Source organism: Alosa alosa, chromosome 22, assembly GCF_017589495.1.
Source record: "Alosa alosa isolate M-15738 ecotype Scorff River chromosome 22, AALO_Geno_1.1, whole genome shotgun sequence".
Classification (NCBI taxonomy): domain Eukaryota; kingdom Metazoa; phylum Chordata; class Actinopteri; order Clupeiformes; family Clupeidae; genus Alosa; species Alosa alosa.
In genome coordinates this window covers 12,396,165-12,415,778 of record NC_063210.1, presented here as the reverse complement: position 1 = coordinate 12,415,778, position 19,614 = coordinate 12,396,165, and positions in this window count along the sequence as shown.

The window sequence follows — 19,614 nt, the reverse complement described above, 5'->3', positions numbered from 1 at the left end:
CGGCTTAGCAATCAAAAACAGTCTATGCTAATGCGTTTTGTAGACATTTTCTGAAGTTTTCCGGTTGTGTTTGAGAAAATTCATGAGCGAGAGTGGAGTAGGCCTAGCATGATTTATTTTTCACGAGTTAGTGGAACGTGATAAGAGCTGGTATGGTGTCCAGTCATTAAGTCTGCAAGGTTTGTCAGGTTAGTTTGGTTGTGTGGGTGTGAGTGGATAGCCTGACTCGCCAGATGAATTTCGTTCCGCCTAAATTCATCTGGCGAGAGTCAGGTTAGTGAGTAGATGTGTGCCTTAGTGAAGGTAAAATGTACTGCATTGTTGGGTACATAGGGATGCAAACAAGAGGAAATAAAAGCAAGTGTTTTGATTGCGAAAAAATAAGCTGTAGCAGTAACTTATCAAGAGGGCAGATGACTGAAAAAAAAAAAAAAGATTTTATCCTCATTAAATATTTGTGCTCATGCTTGCTGCCCCTATGCACCACTCTTCATGTTAGGTCTAACTATGATATGAGAATTCAAGATTTCAGTTTTCAAGATAGCCTGTTAATTAATCAAAGTCAAAGTCAAAGTCAAAGTCAGCTTTATTGTCAATTTCTTCACATGTTCCAGACATACAAAGAGATCGAAATTACGTTTCTCACTATCCCACGGTGAAGACAAGACATATTTTACCATCTTATCATATTATCTTTTCATTATATTATCTTATCATCTTATCATATTTATCATATTTTAATCTCTCTCCATCACAGCAAGCTGATCTACTGTCTGTTAAAAACTCTTCTATAAACACCTACCTCTGCCCAGTAGCTGGTTTCCATTGCTTATGTGTAGAGTAATAACTCTTGTTTTCTTTTCAAACACAGTTCAAGTATTAGGCTACACCTACCCCTTTGAATTCTTGCATATCATGGAGGAATACAACCTGTATCAAGACAAGGTAGCAAGATAAGGTAGCAAGATATCCAGTGTTCTAGTTACATATCCAGTTCCACGGAACAAACATTTCACAAGTCACTGATTTTCAGATGATGGCAGTAACTTATCAAGAGGGCAGATGACTGAAAAAAAAATATTTTATCCTCATTAAATATTTGTGCTCATGCTTGCTGCCCCTATCCACCACTCTTCATGTTAAGTTTAACTATGATATAAGAATTCAAGATTTCAGTTTTCAAGATAGCCTGTTAATTAATCTCTCTCCATCACAGCAAGCTGATCTACTGTCTGACTGCAAGTGTTCCTCCGACTCCGGTCTGCTGTACCAACTGCAGTGACCACCAGTTAAAGGTGAACTCTTGTGATTTCAACCTTTTCATTACCTTTTCACAAGGAATGTTTTCCCAAAGGATTCCAGTATTGCAAATGTGCAAGATCCCAGAAAGACCTGATTTTCCTCATTCCCTTTTTGCATTTGGCGGCAAAGCATAGTTTACACAGGATGTGGAGGTGTAAGGAATGTAGTGTTTCTCTATCTACAAGATATGAGCTACTAAAACATTTTAGACTACATCACCGACATAGGCAACGCTACCCTTGCCCACACTCAAACTGTCCATGTTCCTTTAAGACGTGGAATGCTTTGCACATTCATTTGAGTAGATCCCATCCAAAAGTAAAGTCTCAGGAGCAGGGCTTTGAACCGATTTTTTTTTTTCCAATCGGTTCGTTCCGAACAGAAACGGAATTATAACGTTTCCGGTTATGAGTTCCACCAATAAATTGACGTTCCCGAACCGGTTAGAACAAAAAAATACTGTTCCCGGAACGGTTAATTTCGTTCCTGTCAGCTGTTTAATGCTATAGAATTATGTCACATCTTTCTCATCCAGCTTAAGCCAAATGTAATAATATTACAACCATTATTAAATAATAATATTATTATTAATAATAATAATAATTAAATAGGCCTACAATTATTTCAAATGTGTAGTTTATTGTTAAAAGAGAATTTCCACACAAACGTAACAACATTATTAAGACACGTGGTTATGCCACTCGGGCAACAACAAATTCCAACTGTCGGGGGGAAAGGCCATCCAGTAGGCCTACTCATACCGTAACAAGCCATCTGTGCATTAGGCAAACAGAGGTGTTGGCGCCATTTAGCCAAATGTTCGCTAGTCCATCATTAACGTGGAGTCGACAAATATAGCTATTGATATTGTGTTTGGAATGAGCGTTTTAACAACGGATCGTAATTTACCTCTTATTTAAGATGTGGAGTGGAGACTTTGTAATCCACCGCTCTCTCCATTCAGTCAGTGAATGTCTGATGTGATGTCACACAGGAAGTGAACCTCAGCCGTCATGGTAACGTGCGCAGGAAAATAATTACTTTTTTTTTTAGTTAATTAGGCAACAAAATAAAACCGGTATTAACCGGTTACCATTATTTTAAGTGTTAAATAAGTGTATAAGTAATAAATAAATAAGTGTTCCTGTTCCAGAACATAAAAAATAATAACGTTTCCGGTTTCGTTTCTGTTCCCTGTAAAATACAAAAAGTTCCCGGTTTTCGTTTTCGTTCCTTGAACCGGTTCAAAGCCCTGCTCAGGAGTTGCTCAAACTATCAACGTTCAATTGTCATTTGTGTGCTTGTTGCGATCTTCATACAGAGAGGGATTATTTTACACATATTGGCACTCATCTGAGGAGTAATGAAACTGTAACTTGTATGTTTGGGAGTTGCTGCTTTCAAATAGGTGAGGTTATCTAATCTAACAGACTGCGGTCTGTTGGTTAGGAAGTCATACATAAATCATGAATTAATTCATGCATGAATTCATGATAATTCATGTACCCTTACCGTAAAATGTTACCGAAATGGGTAAAGGCCTATGTAACTTACTCCAAGACTACATACATTACCAACCTAATTCACTTCAATTATGTAAAATGTAATGTAAATCAGGTTTTATGGCCAAGTATACTTGCGTATACAAGGAATTTGGTCTCTGCATGTATCCCATCCGTGAATTAGTGAACACACAGGTCACACATTGAAGCACACATTAACCTGGAGCAGTGAGATGCCTTGCTACAGTGATGCTCGGGGAGCAGTGAAGGGTTAGGTGCCTTGCTCAAGGGCACTTTTTTCCTACTAGTCGGCAACCCTTTGGTTTCAAGCCCGAAACCCTCAAAAAACATAAGTCTCATTCGTCAAATACTGTGTGCCTGCTCAGTTATAAAATGTATTACGTTTACATTTTTCAAAGGTTTTTTCAGGTAATTAACATAGGCATAATATAGATTGTTTTTCTTTTTTTCACAGCCTGTATCCTTGATCTATTGGCCAAGGGACGTGGCTTCCTGTAACTATCAATGGAAAAACCATAGACTGCTAATCAGAATCTTTAAATTGACATTAAGCTGGCTATATGCAACACAATTCATTTATATTCCCTTTGCATAAGTTTGGGTAGACTTCAAACGTTTTTGAATTTGAGCTTACAGTTCTGTCACTATTCTGTGTCCTTTACATTTATTTAATAGGTATTAGTGATACCTCGAAATTAGGCTGCTGTCTGTTAGGCTAACCCATATGCACAAAACATAATTTCTGAAATGATTTTTTGATTTATAACATGAGATGTCTCCATTTAGGGTAGTGTCAAATAGTGAAGTGATAGCAGGTAGATCATGTAGGCCTACATGTCACATGAGCCACACATAGGCGCTGCTTCTTCTGTCCCTCTCAAACTGCATTAAAATGGTGTGTTTAGCAATCAGAATCTCCCGGACACCAATATAGTCCGCACCCCTCTCAGAAAATACTTACAACGTCCCTGTAGGGAGTTATTTATAATTTGGCCAGATTGTTGCATTTTCCTATTCCACAACCCCCACACTTTTAAAAACCTTGATACGCCTCTGCTAACAAGGACGCAAAGTTTGGTCGTTTGAACTACTGCCACTAGGCAGTCGCACTTGTGTCGTCCCTTGGTAGTTCCTGTTGGTGTCCGGAGCGCCTAACCAAAAATCACAACCCTCTAACCAAAATTTGCGAAGTGGATGTTCATCTCATGACTCCAAGGGCGTAGGTTTGGTCTCAGCTTTGGTGGGGACACATCCACAACTCCTGTTGTCACGATACCAACATTATTGTTTCAATTACCAATAGCAAGTGAAGAATCTCGATTTCGATACTATTGCGATTTTTTTAAAATTTGATTTGGTTTGCGTGATTTGTGAGATCATTCACATCAGTGGCAATCATAGAATTTGATTGACCCTCCACACACACACACACATAGATAGTGATGGTTGTCATGGGTTTCTTTTTCATATTTTGGAATTCATATAACTATAAATGTATATTGATAATTATTTATAGTATTTTATGATCTGCATGATTACTAATAGATAAACATATTTAGTCATTTGATTACATCATATTGATATTTAAATTATTAGGCTACACTTGTCTATATCATCACATTTGGTGTGTAAATCTAGTTGAGTGCCTGCCACTTTAAGAGGAACGTGAATGCTGGAAAATAGTTTCGCAAGTGCAAGGATATGTGGATTCAATTCATCATGTTTGCTATGTCATTAGATAAAATAAATGTTAAAAAAACTAACAAGTCAAAGAAAATCTTTCTGGGATGAGATCATAGAAGAGATAAGTGTCTTGCAATGTTCATTTCTATGAGTATGGAAATGCACCAGTTTATCTTTTATTTCTTTGCATTGTGCAGGCTACATTCACAAATACATTAGCCTACAGGATATATAGGAAAATATAGGAATAGGATATAGGAACAAGAAAATGTCTCGGATCCAATTGTTTATTGCGACTGCAAGATTGGTAGTTCAATTAGCCTAACAGTGATGGTGACTTATTGCTGTCCGTGCGGCACACCCTTATTAAACATGACTCCTAACTTTGGTTGAAAGATTACAGAAGCTAGGTTAGCTGTGACAATATCCTGGGTAATATCCTAACAGCTAATGCTATTTTACACAGTAAAATCCGCATTTGAAAGCCTGGTCACCAGTTTGTATGGCTAATTATTTTGCCTAGACTGCAATGAAAAAACTTCGTATTTTTGGGTGGCATAGCTGATCTACAAACCACAAAAAGGGGCAAACATGTATGCTGAAGGGCAAAGGGAATATCACAATGTTTTTACTCTGGCCTTTTTTGGGATGGGCTATGTAGGCAGACAGCCCTAACTTACCGTTGTCGTTGACACACCCACTCGCTTGACTGCCGGTGCAAACAAGCAGTAGCCTGTGCTTTGTCACTCTCTGTACGTGTAGGCCTACTGGAGCGTGAATGTCAGATAACCGTTCCCCCTCCCCCTCTGTTTTTCAGCAAATCATGATGACGTTTCTTGTACTGTTGTGCTGGCTGTCGGAATGATCAGCAGCACAAATAAGTTAGCTAAAATATTGGTGGGGACAATTTTGTCATCTTAAAATATTGATTAGGACTAGTCCTTAGTGTCCCACCCCAAATCTACGCCCATGCGTGACTCAATGATTGATCTATTCTGTAGCTTAATTTTGATTAAGACACTGACTCATTCTTGCTATATTTATGTTAATTCAAGTATTGCCTTGCTTTTAGTATTATAATCTTCACAGCCCCTTACATCAGCAGTGATAAATAGTGTAGTGGCTAAAGCAGATGACTTATTATCCCAACGTCGTAGGTTCGATTTTCTTATGATGTGAGATTGCTTCTCGCTACCTGCAGGTGAACTAGTGTGACACGTAGATTCAATTGTTTTTGACTGATGTATTGTATGGTACTCGATGTAGAGTAACTACATAAATATATATGGTCAAAACCTATGGTTGTGTCTCGTAGGACTATCTTACTCAGAGATGAAAAGAAGAGATAAGATGCGAATTCCGGCCGAGCGCGCAGTGCACCGACGCGCTGCCGTTGAGCCACGAGACAGTTGATAAATTATGGGATATCCAGAGATTTGTCCAGGCTATATATTTTTTCCAACATAGATATTTAACACAAATAATGACTCATATTGGTCTGCTTAAGTTAACGGTTTTATATGCTTGCAATAGGTTTAGGTTTTGGCTGATGGCAATGACAATGGCAGCATTAATCACTCGGTTTAGATTAGAAAAATGTCGACATAGGCCGTGACAGAACATTTCTAGGGGGTGGGGTATTAGACGTTGCCACTGTTTCCACCAATGATATGTATTGCTGCATCATCAACAACGTTGTTGGAACTACGGTGTTCGAACGTCAGAGGTATAGCAAATTGCGACACGGGTACGATGCTTTCTGGAAACAGGTGTAACAGTGTCGTTGTTTGGTCGCAAGTTGCGTCGTACCATGGTGGTTAAGCAACGTCGTTGCTAACTTTTCTAGAAACGACCCCCTGATCAGGAGTCATCACGTAATTTTAGGAAAACAGTCACCAACACTAACCCTGAGCTTCTCACATTACAAATACACAGTCAGTGAACCTGAAAGCAGTGAATGCAAGCAAATATTCTGTAAACCTTTCTAACCTCAGTTGAACTAACACAATGTGTTTGCATTATAATGTGAATAAGCATTAAATTCATGAAAGCTATTCCAGTGTTTCTCTTTTGTAATACAACAAATCTGAAATAACTTGTGTTCAGCTTGATATTTTCCATCAGTCACTTTTAACTTTTCTAGAAACGACCCTAGGGTAGCCTGGCTAGCGCCACCACTTCTCAATGAGACGTGGTCTGGGAACCAAACGTTCATTTTCTCGTATTTGAAAAAAATGCCCAGATCCGTTTATTGGGTGCCACGGATGTCTATCAAATGCGTCTGTGCATAGCTCATCATTGTCTTGCTTTCCCCCCTGTTCTGTGATTGGTTCCCTATCTCAGGCGAAAATTAGCTCCATGGTCTCCAGGCTGCCTTAGCAGCGTGAATCAAATCGCGCGCAAGGCAGCATGGGAACACCCAGGCTAACCCTAGGGACTCTAAGTGCTAAATACCGAAATTATAAATAAAATTAAATACTTCTATGAAATACTGCATGCAAACTTTCAGTATTAGGATACTTGGAAGATTGGTGCAATAGTTCATTAGAAATTAAAAGGTGCTAACAATGAAAAGATTCAGTATTTGAGAAGCCACATTCGGAGTAACATGCATGCTGTTGGGATAGTTTTGTGTGCCACTAACAAGACACACTAGACTACAGTCTTACAAGAAGGATGGGACTGACAAGAGAATCTGCAGGAAAGAATGCAGTTGTGCAACTCTCCATGGAAAGAGCGTGTGCACAGGGTAAGGCAGAGATTGTGTCACTGCAGGTATTTGTGCATCCGATCCATGACGTGCATTCACAGAGAAACCCCGTCATATAAGTGACTAATGCTCTAGTGATTAATACCCTAGTCTAGCAGATTGGGAAGTGTAGGCTATATCGTGAAAGTGAAAATACCATATTAGAATGGCAAACAAAAGTTAAGGTTTCACTTCAGCTGTCTCTAAAAGTTTCTCTAATTGATGCATTTCACTGTAATTGGGATTTTTAGCTCTACTTTGGATGTAAAAAGTGTCTTGGGAGAAGGGGAAAAGAAAAGCACAACACTGCTTCCGTCATGGTGCATCCAATTTATTAATGAAATTATGTTTTTGTTCAGTCAGACCTTCATCAGGAGCAGGGCTCTCAAGTTTTGAGGACAGGCAAGAGTGAGATTCCCCCCCCCCCCGTCCGAGGGTTAAAGGTGTGGCTGGTCAGACCGGTTGGTTGCGAGAATGGGGGTGTTTCATTAATAATATTACAACTTTTTGTTGCTTTTATCAATATGCCTTCAGATGTTCCAGTGTAACAGAGGTCGTTTCGTCAGCCAATCACGGCCCTGAACCCGCCACCTCAACACACATGGGAGTCGAGCGCTCTAACCACTGAGCTAGAAGCCCAAGCTTCCAAGCGGTTAGAGCCGTTCTTAAGGTTAGTGGTGTGAGGATTTACACGCGCTACTAGCATCACCAGCTAGCATACACCAGCCCCAGGTCGTTACCAGTTGATCCAATATTAGTTGTGCAGAAATATAGCCCATCTTATACACACCAATTGAATTGAAATAGAAATTGTATAGATTTGTATTTTTTGTAATTATTCCACATTTAGTGTAGTCATATCAGAACCTGAAGTAGCTACAATCCAAATGCAAGCATGAAACTTCAGAGTATTACCTTTCATTTGAGGCCAATTAAGATTATGCTTATAAGGGGTTCATATGCAGTAAGCATTTGATTGCCAGTATGCATTTTAGATAACTCCCCATAGGACTTTGGGTTTTCATAGGGCATTTTACAAAATGCATGAGTATACCTTGGCAAATAATGGTCTAAAGTACTCATGTTGTCATTCTATATTGATCTACTTTTGCACACAGCATGACAAGACCTACTGCTAGGACTCAAGTCATGTCATATCAAGTCAAGACCTAGAGGGCTGAAATGTGGTCAGTTCAAAGGTGCTTGTTATCTGGTAGAAAAAGAAAAGAATAATCTAGCCTTTGCAACTTTGTGTCAGTACATCAGTTATTCTAATTGTTTTCCAACAGTGCCTCAGCTTTCCAAAAGAGTGCAGGCATTTGATTATTGGCTAAAGTATGTAGGAGCAATGCCCTCCTAAGTCAATATGGGGAAAAAGTATAATTTATAACTGCTCAGATTTGCAAAAGAAATGATTTGACACATGGCACTAACAATTCAATAATGGGCCTTTTCACCATCTCTGAGCATCCACTAACCTGGACCTTTTAGGGGGCTTTCCTCTCAGGGTGAATGAGAGGATGCTGAATTGCTTTTTACCCACATTTTTGAATACAGATGCAATGATTAATGCATCCATGGCCAGGATATAATTATATAATATGACATGATTTTAAAAGTGACCTATAACAATAGGCTATGCAATAAGCTATTCAAACGAACACTTTTATTATCAAAGTCCATAGGTGTCCCTGTGCACAAACCTTCAGTTGAACAGGTGCAGGTGAGGCAGGTAAGTATAATCCCAAGAGTGAAAGATTAAGAATCACCGCACACTGATCACTATTAACTTAATATTTATTTTTGAACGAACAACGCGTTTCGCACTGGGATTAAGTTAATAGTGATAAGTATGCGGTGATTCTTAGGCTAATCTTTCACTCTTGAACACTTAAATTATATTGTTCTTAAACAACGAGTAGGAAAACTATAGTAACTAATGAGAGATTGAAATGAAGTTATTACCTGATTATCCTGTTCTCTTCCACCTCCAGTTGGTTCTCTTCCAACTCCACCTCGTTTACCACCACTGCTATGCATTCACCGAAGGCCGAGACTGCTCACGAAACTGAAACTCAAGAGTTCGCCCGCCCGGCAACAAAACAAAACTATTTCCTGATTGGTTGAGAAATCCTATTTTCTGATTGGCCGATAGGTTAGTAACTGAACAGCACACAGTGAATGAGCGCACAGACATCAACATTGTGTGACACGTTTGTAAAATATAGCCCTTAGAAATTTCTGTGCGGGCAAGTTAATAATTTCTCGGAGTGAGAAATGCCATGTGTGGCGTGTGAGCGTGTGAAGTCATTGAAATGCGTGTGTCTCACGCTCAGTGGGTGAGACTTGAGAGGTCAGGGGGGTCCTTTCTAGAAAGCATCGTTTGCTAACTTGCGTCGCAACCTTGGTAGTTCGCTGCATCGTTCTTGGATTTGGTGTTTCTAGAAAGGGTAGTTCGAACTCTCAATCGCAAACAAGGACGCAAAGTTTGGTCGTTTGAACTACTGCCCATAGGCAGTCGCACTTGTGTCGTTCCTTGGTAGTTCCTGTTGGTGTCCGGAGCGCCTAACCGCAAATTTTGGTTAGGCGGTTGTGATTTTTGAAGTGGATGTTTATTTCGGGACACAATGATTAATCTATCCTGTAGCTTAATTTTGATGAAGACACTGCTCCCCTACTTGGCTCATTCTTGCTATTTATGTTAATTAAAGTATTGCCTTGCTTTTAGTATTATAATCTTCAGTCCCTAACAACAGCAGTGTTAAATGGTGTAGTGGCTAAAGCAGCTGACTTATTATCCCAACGTTGTAGGTTCGATTTTCTTACGATGTGAGATTGTCCTCTTGCTTCTCGCTACCTGCAGGTGAACTAGTGTGACAAGTAGATTCAATTGTTTTTGACTGATGTATACCTACCTATTGTACTCTCGATGTAGAGTAACTATATACATTAATATGTATGGTCAAAACTGTTGTCTCGTAGGCCTACTCAGAGATAAAAAGAAGAGCTAGGATGCGAACTCCGGCCGAGCGCGCAGTGCACCAACGCACTGCCGTTAAGCCACGAGACAGTTGATAACCTATGGGATACCCAGATATTTGTCCAGGCTATATGTTTTTTCCAACACAGATATTTAACACAAATAATGACTCATATTGGTCTGCTTAAGTTAACTGTTTTATATGCTTGCAATAGGTTTAGGTTTTGGCTGATGGCAATGACAATACCAGCATTAATCACTCAGTTTAGATTAGAAACATGTCGACATAGGCCGTGACAGAACATTTCTAGGGGGTGGGGTATTACACGTTTCCACTGTTTCCACCAATGATATGTATCGCTGCATCATCAACAACGTTGTTGGAACTACGGTGTTCGAACGTCGGAGGTAGCGAATTGCGACACAGGTACGATGCTTTCTGGAAACAGGTGTAACAGTGTCGTTGTTTGGTCGCAAGTTGCGTCGTACCATGGTGGTTAAGCAACGTCGTTGCTAACTTTTCTAGAAACGACCCCCTGATCAGGAGTCATCACGTCATTTTAGTAAAACAGTCACCAACACTAACCCTGAGCTTCTCACATTACAAATACACAGTCAGTGAACCTGAAAGCAGTGAATGCAAGCAAATATTCTGTAAACCTTTCTAACCTCAGTTGAACTAACACAATGTGTTTGCATTATAATGTGAATAAGCATTAAATTCATGAAAGCTATTCCAGTGTTTCTCTTTTATAATACAACAAATCTGAAATAACTTGTGTTCAGCTTGATATTTTCCATCAGTCACTTTTCAGGATGCACATTTTTTTTAAAAAAACAAAACAATTGTTGTCTAGCAGAGTGAGTAGCAGCTAAAGAGAGAGAGATAGAGAGAGAGAGAAAAAAAATTACCAGAAAGAACCACAGGTTCCTTCTACTAACCGGCCCCACAGGCTACAATCCACCACCTCCAAATGAAACGGTGGCCCGCCAATGGCAGCTTATGCTTTCACAGCATGGCCTTTCACATCTGTCTGTCACCCTTCATCCTGCCAAATGTGCAATCTGAATATTGGCGTTATTCCGAATAAAACCGGAATATGGTGTGCATGGAAACCATAGACTATAAAATATGAAAACGTAGCATTGTCATGACATGATAACGATTGACCTTGTGAATGGGCTCGCGGTACCCTGGGTGCAGCAGGCAAGGCTGGACACTTGGAGGTGGAAGGAGGCTCACCAGGCAAGATGTACAAGCATAGGCGGTGGTTTATTCATAAAAAAGGTGCAGTTCCATGAATACCCACACGGGGTGAATTGCCAAATGTAGTATTCCAAAAATAACCAAAGATGCAAATTAAATAAATGTCCAACAAAAATACTGGGCTTTTAGCTATTAGCTTGTAGCTTCCGGTTTGGCACAAGCAAACAAAACAACCATATCTTTAGCCAGTCAAAAAAACACAAGTCAGCAGAGCATTGTACCTACAGCACATCAGCATTTAGCTCTTACCCCATCGCTCTCTCGAACAGAAATGAGGCTCCCTTTAACAAAGAAAACCCCTCCCTTCTAAATTGACACCAATCAGAGCCAAGTGGCTCACCCCATTTCCCCCGTACAGGTAAGTATATCACACAAGTATTTACACAAACAATAAATCCCTCTAAATCAAAATATACATAATCGCGATTATCCACCACCAATATACATTCATAACAACATAACAACAAGGAAATAAACATTCATATCATGGCTAAATGCGCCCCCAATGTTCACAATGCACGCTCCCACAGCTCCGAGGCTGGAGAGAAAACCCCTCCTCTCCCAGCGAGCGCGCTTCGCATGGGCAGTTGAGCTGGAAGCGGCAGACAGGTAAGTTGGGTATGCTTGTGTTCGTGGCTATGGGGAAATTAACGGTGGAAAATGTGTGGAAAATGAGACATGGCAGTGGGGCCCTCACTACGTGTCAAAGATGGTATGTAAATTACTTTGTAGCAGAAGGAAGAAATGATAAATGAGTGTGTTTTACTGTCGCGGAGCTCTGTGCGTGAAAACGCCAAAATGCGAGGTTGTTGCAATGGCGCCGCCCGGACAAACATTCCCCCGCTTCCCCCCTACAAATCCACAAACTTTTCCCCAGTCCTGGCATGTTGCCCAAGTTCCCAGCAAACATACAAGCATTGTCCACAAGCATTACATTGTCCATCAAAGTCCTGGTGTGTTTCATACGTGTATGTGTGTGAGTGTATGCGAGTGTGCGTAAATATGAATGAATACGAAATCCGCGTTGCGCTTTGCTTGCGCAACGTAACAAGGGTACCTGCTGCGAGTAACCTCGCAAAACACTACTCTATCAAGAGTTCACAGCGTGGCAGTGAGGAGGGGGGAGATCACCTCCTCACAGACCTGTGACAGTTTTCGGGCGTGGCTTTGGATGGCGCTTAAAAACACAACGTCCCATTCATTCATAGGATAATAGCCTAAATCATTCAGTCATGAAAAGGAAACAACAGCATCTTAATATTTTTCAGGCGTTTAACCGTAACGTTAATAGACGTAGGCCTACTGTTCTTAGCAGTGATGCTGACACTGACAGCAGTGAGTGATTGTCCTCTAGTCACGGTGTACACATGACGTGAAAGCCGTGAAAAAATTGTACGCACAGTGTGTACAGGATTATGCCTGCCGGCGCCACTGTGCTACTGTTTACAATACTATGGAATACAACCCTAGCGGCACCCCTGAAGGTAGGCCTATGTACTGTACAAACAGGTGGCAATGATGTTAAAAACGCAAACTGCCTGTTGAGGGAGCTGAAAATGGCACATTGCGTTTTTCGTGTCATGCATATGCATTCATGGGAGGATCCAGGGGAAAGTGGGAGTTTAGCGTAAAGAGATGTGAGGGGAAGCATAAAGAGCGCCTAATTATGTATTCCCAGAGAATGTCTAATAAGGGGAGAACCGCCACTCTCGGGAAACTTCCGGTTTCTGAACTGGTTGCAGTTCCTGTTCTGGTTCCACATGAGGGCGCTCACGAATAAGTGCAGAATTAATGAAGCTGTCTATGGAGCTGTACCCCTCAAATCCACTTTTCTCGGGATATAATTTTTTGCCCAGAAATTTGAATGTTGCATGCAAAAGAGGGGGCAGAGAAAATACACACCGCTAAGTATTATATTTTTTGAGTCACTTATTTGTTCTAAAAAGCCTTTCAAATCCGTCAATGACGTCATTCATTAGCAGAAAGCTAGTGTGTTGTGGGCAACAACGACCCAACCTGTAAGAAATTGAAAGAACGTAAGTACTCGTTCATTCAACTTTTGACCTATAATCCATAGTGAGCTTGCAGAAACCACAATCACAATCACAATCAAATCTTCGATTTTTCAACAACCAGGTCAAGAAAGAAATTTAGCCGTCTAGCTCCATAGACCCCCATTGTTTTTGCACTTATTCATGATCGCCCCTAGTGGAACTGCAACAGATTGCAGGTACAATGGAGTTAATAGGGAGTGATCCGGCTCTCCGTAAACGGGCTCTGGTATTCCGCAGGTATGTACAAAGACTGCTCCTGAAAGTGCATGTCTATTCTGCGCCTAAATACTTCCGCCTTGCAGGTGTTAATCCAAATTGCAATTCAATGCGTCAATAAGAGAACCTTTCAAAGACAATAGAATCGCTATTTAGAGCACCAGCTTAGTATTTGTACTATCAAAAGCAACCTTAACTTTCGTTGGCTTTTCGAATGTCTTACTTTCACTTTCACGTCATTCACTTAAACTTTCCTACTTGCTAGATTTGACCAATCTTCCATAGCCTACGTGCACAAGTAGTTTGAGTAGAACTACTGATTTTCATTATCTCCCTGCTTGTTGACATCATGTATGGTATTATTTCATGATCGCTAAACCTTTGATTCTTTTTAATGTTTTTAATGTTCACTTCAGTTCAGTTGAACTGCCGTTCAGTTGTGGACGTTCGTAAATTGCGGTAATGGGCGGAGAAAGGCAGAGAAAGGCGCAGTTTTTTACACTATGGATTGAAAATTTGATAAATACTACGGAAACTTGGGTCTGACAGCGTTCGCAATCTGCGGTATGTCCATGGCGCTGATAACGCTATGTTCGCAAATGTACGTAGCCTACATCTGGCCCTGAGTGTCAATCTGAGCGTTATCCCACTCTCCTCCATCTGCTCTGCCTCCATCCTCTCCTTGGTGTCTTCTGCAGTTCCTGTCCAATGTTCCTCCCCAGCAGCGCCAGCCTCCGTTTTGAGATGGACGGACGCTCTGAGGGTGTCTGTCTCACTTGTCCTCTGTCCTGCCACTGCAGACAAACACAGAGAAGCACTCATAGATCAGAACAACCCTGATCAATAAGAAGAGGCAGGATATGAATCTGATGGTGCATAATAGTCACAAAGTGAGAACAAACTTATGGCATCTTATATTACATCTAATCAAAGTCTAAGACGAGAATGAATACACTGTATTGAATTTTACTTCAATTTGATGGTGCACATTTGACTTACAATTCGGTCTTTTGCCGCATTCACTGTCAGTTCTCCTGAGAGGATTATTTTCATCTGAAATAAATTAAAAAAGAAGACAGATCATCTGGCTGTAAAAATATATGCCTGTACTTTTCTATAAACTAAATCACCTACTAGGTGGCCTTGAAATGCATTTCTCTCCATTAGAGCACAGAGGTGGTTATTATCGAAGATCCTGCTGTCGTGAGTTGATCCTGGCCACCGGGCTACAATGTTGGTGATAAGGGCCTTCTCATCACACACAACCTGAACATTAATAGAGAAGTAGCCCTTTTTTTGTTGTGAAAAAGCTCACCATTTTCTCCACCAGGGTTTTTAATGGGGATACGAGTGCAGTCAATTGCTCCCAGCACTCCAGGAAAACCAGCTCTTCTATAAAAACCAGCTGATGTTTCTCCTGTTGGGGCAAATCTGACATACTGGTCTTTTAAATCTGCAATGGCTTCTGATACCCTTTCAACAATCCTACTCACGGTTGATTTATGCACTCCAAAAAGGTCCCCATCCACCATCTGGAAGCAACCGGTAGCATAAAACCGCAGGCCTATCAGTAGTTGGAGCAAAGGTGGTATAGCTGCATTCCGAGCTGCCATGTTTAATTGCAAATATGATTCGTTTCATTTAACCTTAGGACAGATTCCTTGTTGAAATGGTACCTCTTTGAAAATTCCTCATCATCATAAAACTCCATTGGGTTGAGACGGTCTCTAATTTTCCTTCGTGGGACTCGATTTTCTTAAAACCATCTGATATATGCAGCCATTTCAGAAATGTAAACCACCTCAGCAGTGGGTTTAAAATTAATCCCTAACTGAAATTTAAATCTGAGTTTAAAGCAGTTGAGCAACAGGGTTAAAATTAATCCAGGTTTATATGAATTTCTAAGCCAAGATCAAAAGGATGGTTTAAATGTAATCTTGATTACTTTTAAACTAGATTTAAAGTTTGGTGCAACTGGATTAATGGATAAACCTTGATCTAATCCAGGTTAAGACTTAATCCTTGTTGGTGCAACCCACCCTAAGTCTAAGTCTAGATGTACCACAGAGCGGTACAAAATATGACCGCCGCCCAGTCCTGCACATTATCTCCACAAAAATAAATTACGCTTGTCAATTTGTCTCCATCTTTTACTCCATCCCATACTTTTGTGTATGTAAATGAGTGTGTGCATAGTGTGTGTGTGTGTGTGTGTTTGTGTATATGTGTACTTCTGTGTGTGTGTGTGTGCATGCGTGCCTGTGTTTGTGCATATGTGTGTGTGTGTGTGCATGCATGTGTACTGTGTGTGTGTTTATGTGTCTGTGTGTGTGCGTGCATGCATGTGTGTGTTTATGTGTTTGTGTGTGTGTGCGTGCATGGGTGTATGTGTGTGTAGCTGATATGGCCCACCATGAATGGAATTCCACAAAACTTGCATTCAGAGGGTGTCATAATGCATTCAGAGGGTGTCATAATTATCCTACACTTCAAATTTGAGTGCAGTTTTCAACCTGTCAGCCAAAGATACCTGTGATTACAATACCTCATTTTTGCTTTTTCATTTTTAACTAGGTAGGGCTATACCTCAAATGACTGGATATGACATGGCCCCTGGAGACCAACATACATGTACAAAAATAATTTTTGTCAACCTACGCCCTACGGTTCTCTTGATATTCACTTACATATTCATTTATTGTATGACCCCCTATGAACAGAATTCCACGCAACTTGGCATGCATTCAGAGGGTTTCATTTTTTACTAGGTGGAGCTATACATCAAATGGCAATAGATCAAAACGAAAATCAATGGTGTCATCCTTGTGGGGCTACATGCTCACCAAGTTTCGTGCACCCTGGTCTTTCAGTGTCCCGGGAATCGTTGACACAAAATTACTGAAAAATCCGGAAGAAAAAACTCTGGCTTAACCTATATGACCGCTGCTTCGCTGCTCGGCGGTCATTATAAGTACATTTTCCTCATTTTGCACTTCTATTTCAATTTACATTTAAAAAAACTACATTTCTGTACTACAGAACTTCAATTACAGGTTGGTAAGACACAGAAAACTTGATCACCACATCAGTGATGGTGTGATTTCTTTTAATTTTTCCTTTCCTGGTTCTACATCATCAACCTGAGACATGAGTAGTGCTCTTTTACTGTAACAACACCTCACTGTCTGTGATGAATTCTGAATGAAGCACACCACTCTAGACATGCAAAGATGTCATAACATTGGAAATGGTGACATTGTGTGGTCACTATGTGGAACAGCACAAGAGGGACGTGCCAAAGGCTCGCTCAAAACAGCACAGTAAGATGACCCCACCACTTGACAGTCCAATAAAAACATCCTTTCTTTCAGAAACAATGTTCAGATCTCAGATTTTTCAGATGTTCACGGGGGTATTCCAAGTATGTGGTTTAGTGACAAACCTGGGTAAGTTAACTCAGAGTAAGGGGTAAACCTCCTAATAGAAGAGCTGTATGGCTTCATTCTCCTAACAAAACAATGCTATAGGACTCTTGTTGTAGGAGGTTTACCACTTACTCTGAGTTAACTTACCCAGGTTTGTCACTAAACCATGTACTTGGAATACCCCCCTGATCTGATTAGATGAAACACATCTAAACTAGATGTGACTGCCGCTCAGTCCTCTTGTCAATTTCTCTGCAAATCCATCCTCCCCTACTATTGTGTGGGTTGGCAAGTTTTTGCAAAATCTGTAGAATCATTTTATGCAAGCAAACCACATACAGAGGCATTCTATATTGTTGAGGTCGGACATGATAATCATCAAAACACCTTGCATATTGACTTGACTACCTGTGCTGTGCACTGATGCATTGGGTGCTGCTATTGCTCTGCTTCTAGCCTCTCTGGTCCTGCACTGTGCTGAGTGAGGCAAAACCAATAATGTGTGCTTCTTTTACCGATATTTAACAATATATTTTGCATTTCTTATGTAACGTCAAACTTGGCACTGCACAGAGAGAGAGAGAGAGAGAGAGATTTTTTTCTTGTAATTAAAGGTATGCACCTTTCACCTTGATGGTAAACAAACTTGTAATAGGGGAATCTTTCACCTAGCATAGTTATAGTTAACGAGAGAACCAGCCATGCAACTTCAAGAAAGGCAACCCGAAGACATCTCGTGAGAATCATGAAACATTACCTTGTCAGTGTATAGCTCTTTGGAGATAGTTTTTGCCTGTTGTTAATCCTAAACCTCCTAAACAAAAGCATTTTCATTGTGTATAGGGGGGACAAGCCGTGAAGTAGGCTATTTACCTCGGCAGAGTAAAATACAAATATATCGCGACTCTAGAGGGAGCTCTACAGTCGTCAAAAATACCTGAACCTTCATAGTATACCTTTGTATAGAAAGATGTATGTGTGCTTCTCTGTGTGTGTGTGTGCATGCATGCGTGCTCGCATATTTATGGGTGTGTTTGTGTCCCAATTTATGAATGTGTATGTGTGTGTGTGTGTGTGTGTGTGTGTGTGTGTGTGTGTAATTTCTCACCATACCCTACAGGCAACCCTTCGCTCAACACCACCATCTACAGGCTGATGGATGTACAATCACTAAATGTACACATAAATTAATTAATTGTATACCCCCCCATAGATGGAATTCCATGAAATTTGACATATCCCCAGAGGCTGTCAGGGTTATCATACACAAGCAATTTGGTGCAGTTCAGAACATCTTAACCGAAGATAGTCGTGATTTAATAGTGAAATGTTGCATTTTAATTTGTGACTGAGAGGGGGCAAATCACAGATGAGTGCTTATGGGCTAAGTTGATGGGCTAGACGGGCCCTTAAGACCAACATATCATATATCATAAATATTTTGTCATCTTGGGTGCAATGGTTCAGGATGTTATGTAACAAAAACTGCATTTTTCAGGTTTCAGGGGGCCTGAACGCCAGCTACCCTAGCGATGGTCATTATAAGCAGTGCCCTTAAATGTGCTGTAAGTGGAAAACACACACAGACACACACACACAAACATTCAGACACTCACACACACGTCTCCATTCACAAGAAATTTGAACAGTAAACCAAAATGAAAAAAATTCTGCTCACCTTGAATTCTTTTGACATATGACGACAATGTCTCCTCCACTTTAAAGTCTCCATGAATGACCTGACACTTAAGCAGCCCCCTGTCTGAGTCTGTGACGACTCTCCGTTTCAGTGACACGTTTCCCCTCAGCGGGTCCTCAGAAAGGACACTCACTGTCCCCTCTGTCCCTTGTCCAGTCTCATGAAGGTAAATACAGTCTGTCCTCTATAGCTGCTTCATTCCCATGGCAGCCACACTGGTCTCAACACAGTTGACGGCCAGGTTCGAGTGATGTGGTCATTAGGGTCAGTGTGGATTTCAGCAGAACATCTGTGGGCATGTGCATATAACATATACTGTATATATACATTAAGATTTTTTTTCACTGTATAAAAGTGCTGAATGGGCATTAATAAGGACCATTTTGCACCGTGTTTACACAAATAAATGATCAAACATTTTCTATCCCTCACCTTCCTCTTCCTATATGATGCACTTCCTCTGTTTTAACCCAAATAGTTCACAAAACGGCAGCGTATGAGTAAGTGTATAAACTTTTTATCATCTGTATTGTATTGTTATCATGTTACATCTGATTAAGATGAGTTGATCTGACAGAGATGAGTGTAAACTAGTGCTAGTAAAGGATCTTATCCTGGTCTGCAGTTTGGCCCCACCAACATACTGAGAGTTCATGCTGTGTAAAAATCGGTCCCACCAACACTGAACTAGCAATGCTTAGAGAAGCCTTGCTTCT